A 5,443-nucleotide genomic window follows, 5' to 3' on the forward strand; every position below is an offset into this window, starting at 1 on the left:
ATAAATAATACAGATACATCTAAATACATTTGTAACAAACAGGTGTAAAAACGTTTACATGTAACACAATAGCAACTCACAAATACATTTGTATCTAATATCGCCAAACACAAATTTACTTAGAACCATCAGAGGCGATTGTTTGCTAAATAAATTACTTTAATTGATTGTCTTTAAAGCCATGATATTTACAAGGCAGTTTGCATTGACCTTCCTCCAAAGCCGCTGGAGATTGTTGGAGAGTGATTTGGGCCCTGATCGATTGTTTGTTAGGCCAATTGGCACAAGTTTTGAGCGCAAGTCCAATATTACAAGTCGACGATAAAAAGGGGCTCACGCGGGACCGTTCGAAAATTTCAATCTGCAATCCCCAAAGCGAGATTCACACCCCTAGACTTAAGAGCCACTCTGTCTAGAATACAGACCCAAAAATGAAATGGATTTGTCATGTATTGTCCATTGCATTTTGACTGATTCAGGTAAGCAGAGTATTGGAGACAGCAGCTTTACATTCCCAATGATCTGTCACGTGTGCCCGCAGTTCCATTCCCGTTCCAGGCCCTCTTTTTACCGTCGGTGACTTGCCCGGAATGTGCTTGGAGAAGTGTTAGAATCGCAGCACAGCCCTTCCCACTGTCGCTTCCTCTAAATCTCCGTCCAGGATTTTCACCAGTGCAAGATTCATCAGCTTGAGCTATTGTTTAATTTGTTCTCGGCATTAACTGTGCTGATCCTTTAACTTGTCCCATGACACGGTATCTCCAAATTTGTCGATTGCATCTCGAGGGCATTTTTCATATGTAAACCTGTAACATCTGCTACAGGAGAAAGATTCAATTTCAGCGGTTCCAACAACAATGAGTCGATCGATATCAACCTCGACCATCCTCACCTACATGCTACCGATGCAAATCTCTGCGTTCATCTGTTGCAGTGACATCTTGTTTCGCAGCGATGGGCAGTTTACGCTCTCTGAGGCTGCAATCGCTGCTGTCTGCCGGCAGCGGGCGCTTGGAGAGAGCGGGGCCGGACAGGTGGCCTGAACTTCGCTGCTGTCACGGGCCTCACTCACTCCGGGAGCTGGGGAACAGCAAACAAACTCATGGGTTTGTTGCCGCGTCTGAAATGCGGCTCCGAACTTTTGCTATTAACAGAGGCAGCGCTGCAGGATCCTGTAATGATCTCTCACACTTTCGGTGTCTCCCGACAATGGCCTGTGAAGAAAAGCCCGCGAAAGTGAGTTTAAATACTCACTGAACCTCCGGTCTCACCGTTCTCGACACTGGCCTGTGAATAAAAGACCGCGAAAGTTCGTTTAAATACTCACTGAACCTTCACTCTCACCGCTCCCGACAAACTCAATTTCAATTCAATTCAATTCAAATCGCTTTATTGGCATGACAAGTTACATCTTATATTGCCAAAGCATCGGAAAACATTCATGTTTGTTCACAAAAATACAGATCTATCCATACAGTGTATAAACAGATATATCCCTGAGTGATATATCCCTGAGTGTATAAATATACTTTCATATAATTTATATATACTCTTTTCTTATATTTAGTGGTTGTCCCTCTGTTTATGGCAAGCTGTAACATAGAGTGCCGCTAGTGTTACGCAATTTCTCTCTTCCCCTAGTAGGTATGGGAGTTTTTGGTCGTCATTCAAATTTCTAAATTCCGGGCATATTTTTGTGAATTTTGTGTAGAAATTCTCCCTTATGCCTTGATATTTTCTACACGCTGTGAGGAAGTGCATCTCTGTCTCCACCACTCCCTGACTGCAGTGAGAGCATATCCTGTCCTCTCTTGGTAGCCGGGTTTGCCTGTGTCTACCTTTTTCGATCGCCAGGCTATGTTCACTAAGTCTGTACATTGTCAAGGTTTTTCTCAGTTTGCTATCCTTTACCATGGTCAGGTAATCAGCCATGTTGTATTGTCTGTTTAGGGCCAAGTAGCAATTGAGTTTGCTTTGGGTTTTTGTTGTTTCTGTCCAATATGACAGATATTTTTCCTTTTGCTTAGCGACGATTGTGTTGGGTCGAATTCTTTGTGTTACACTGTCACTGTCCTGGGGCTCCCTATCGCCATATCCCTTGATGCCCTGACTAGGCAGACGTCTATCGACTTCTGCTTTGAATATACCCAATGACTGAGCCTCCACACCCCTCTGGGGTAAAGATTTCCAAAGATTCACCTTCCACTGTCTGAAGAAATGTCTTCACATCTCAGTCCTGAATGGCCTACACTTTATCCTGAGACTGTGGCCCCTGGTTCTAGACTCCCCAGCCAAGGGAAACATCCTCCCAGCATCTACCCTATCAAGCCCTGTAATAATTGTGTATGCTTCAATGAGGTCTCCTCTCATTCTTCGGAATTCAAGAGAATACAGGCCTACTTTACTCAATCTACTCTTATACGACAGTCCTGCCATCTAAGGAATTAATCTCATAAAACGTCGTTGCACTCCCTCTATGACAATTACACCCTTCCTTAGGAAAGGAGACCAAAATTGTACACAGTACTCCAGGTGTGGCCTCACCAAGGGCCTATATAATTGGAGTAAGACTTCTTTACTCCTTTACTCAAATCCCCTTGTAATGAAGGCCAGCATACCATTTGCCTTGCTAGTGGTTTGCTGCACTTGCACATTCACATGCAGCGACCCATATACAAGGACACCCAAGTCCCTTTTAACCATCTGCATTCCCCAATTTTTCACCATTTAGGAAATACTCTGCCATTCTGTTTTTTCTACCAAAGTGGATAACATCACATTTATCCACATTATATTCCATCTGCCATGTTCTCGCCCACTCACTGAGCCTGTCGAGATCCCCTTGAAGCTTCTTCACATCCTTTTCACAACGGACACTGCCACCTAGCTTTGTATCATCAGCAAATTTTTAAATGATACATTTAATTCCCTCATCCAAATCATTGATATAGATTGTGAATAGCTGGGGCCCGAGCACCGATCCTCGTGGTGCCCCACGATTCACAACCTGCCATCCTGAAAAAGACCCGCTCATTCCTACTCTTTGTTTTTTGTCTGTTAACCAGTCTAAAGCCCGTGTAGATTGGTGTTCGCTCTCAGCTTCTCCCATCGATGTGAAAATGAAACAGGAGGAGGCGAGGATTGCCCCAAACAGCAGAGCTGGGCACTGACTCTATTTCTATTGCTGCAGGAGATGTTCTGTTCCTCTAAAGATTCCTCTCACCATTAAAACGCCTGTTTTAACTCACAGTCATTAAATGGGTGGTTTTATTATATTTTGAAGAGTTTCCATCAAATAGATTTCAATAAATCTGCAAGAAGACGAGGTTAGGACTGGAACTGATAAGATGTCGATCACACAGTTAACATCAAAGACAGGCTCCTTGTCCAATGAGGCAGGAAACCGCGGAAAAGGAGGATGGAAATGAAGCAAGGAGGGATGAATGTGAGAAAGGGGGAAGGAGCTCTCGATTCCATCTTCTGTCCATTAGAGCTGTGTGAAATATTTCTTTGAGAAAGTGGGAGAATTTTAACAAACAGGGAGAGAAAACATTGTCTAAGTTGGGGATTAACATTTTCAGGCCACGTATCTTCCAACTGGATTAACAGTCCTGAGACTTTAACGACTCACCAACCTCGATCTAACATTATCCAAAAGGAGGCATCCAAAAATCCCTTTTATTTCAGTATTTCTGTTTCCAAACCGTATAAACCACCTTTAATAAAGTCCCTTTACCACATGTCCTGCCCGAGCTCACAGATTGAGAATGTGGAAAATGTGGAGCAGGCTTCTGGAAGCAAACGGATTTACATATTGACCTCACAGCTTCGGCACTTCTGGGACTGAACTCCTGCTTTAAAGAACATAATTGCCGCTGTCTTACGATATACTGAACACAGGCTGATTTTCTGGTGGTTATTAGTTGAAGACTTGTGGAATGTCTCCAGGCCGAGGAAAGTGATTCTATTAAAATGTTAGAGCGCGTCTGGGATTTGAATCCAGTACCTCTTGCATTTTAATTGATGAGAATTCCCAAAACATGAACCACACTCCTAGAGCAAAGAGCCGCTAATCTTGCACTGCGTGCTTAATCTCGGCCATGATAATTTCGCATATTAAAGCAGATATTTTAGATCAGAGACAGCGTGAAATCTCATATATTGCTCAAATGCATCAATGTGTGAATATGACATTAAATGTGTTTCAATACAGTGGGGGGATTTAAAGCAGATTCGGGGCCAGTGGATTCCAAGGTGATGTTAACTGTGACTGTCTTGCCTCCCTCTCCCCTGCCGCCGGTTTTTAAACCTTGTTTTAAATCTGCTGCTCTGCTGGGCCAGTGCATTCCACAGTCTCACAACCCTTTCTACAAATACCCTTTCAGTGCTCGACTTCTCTGTTTATTAGTTATGAATCACATTGAGGTGCAATGGTGGCGTTTGTGACGTCAGATTAAAAGGCAGCCTATTGGAAACACGTTGGGGTCACAGTTACTTTTGCACAGAATTGAAACTGAATCTTTCAAGATGGAATATTGTATTTGCTGCATCACAATAAACAATATCTTGTTGTAACTGTTGGCTTAATAGTTCTCCAGTGTCTGAGGAAGAATTGTCTGATACCCTCACTTATTCATATAAGACACAAACATAGGATAATCATTCAGAATCACCTCACAGATTGACACTGAGATAAATTAAGTGGGAGATACAGACAGCAATGGGACACATGGCGGAATGGACAAGAGAGCTGGAGAAATAAGAAACGGCCTGAGAGTCCAGAAGACAGTGACTGGTAGCTGATAGACATCAGTAAGTGGAGGCGAGAAATTGTGTCAGCATTTGGCCCCGTGGCTTAGCTGGTTAAAGCGTCTGTCTAGTAAACAGAAGATCCTGGGTTCGATTCCCAGCGGAGCCTTTCTTAATGAATCTCTAGGGGTGAGTTTCTTTTAATGTGAAAAGGCTCAAATTCTTTTAAATTTAACTGTGGCGGCACTAGTTCCCATTCTGCATGAAGGTCCAAGTCGTTGCGAGGCCTGGGTCGAATTTCACCGCTTCTGAATTTCTGGCTGTGCTGATTTTGGCCTCTTCACCAAAACTCCTTGTTCCCTATGCAGTGCAGTGCGTTACTTGGTTGTGGTCAAAACAAACATCAGTAGTTGATGTGTGGTGCCGTGATTGTGTGGTGATTAATACTCTGCGTTTTGGCCGCAGCAACTTCGGTTCGAAACCGCAACATAACGCAGATGTTTTCTTCCTTCCACAATCAATAGTTTTCCTTCCCCCCTTCCATTTCATTGTAATTTTCCTGCGGTATTACCTTAATCCAACATTCACTTTCAGCCTCTTAAACCGCTAAGTGTGCTCTGCTACCACGGCTCTTCCTGGGCCACATGTCCCATACGCCCCAATCTGAGTTGGTGCTTTGAAACCAGTCGATACA

General features: G+C 43.5%; 1 non-coding gene across 1 annotated transcript; it reads left to right on the forward strand.

The window, feature by feature from the left end:
- Window positions 1–4,844: 4,844 nt before the first annotated feature.
- trnat-agu (transfer RNA threonine (anticodon AGU)) lies at window positions 4,845–4,918 on the forward strand. The gene has a single exon. It is a non-coding gene; the product is annotated as a tRNA-Thr (tRNA).
- The last annotated feature ends 525 nt before the right edge of the window (window positions 4,919–5,443 follow it).

The sequence above is a fragment of the Somniosus microcephalus genome, unplaced genomic scaffold (genome assembly GCF_052327205.1).
Source record: "Somniosus microcephalus isolate GS21.2 unplaced genomic scaffold, FLI_Smic_1.0 unresolved_chr1, whole genome shotgun sequence".
Taxonomy (NCBI): domain Eukaryota; kingdom Metazoa; phylum Chordata; class Chondrichthyes; order Squaliformes; family Somniosidae; genus Somniosus; species Somniosus microcephalus.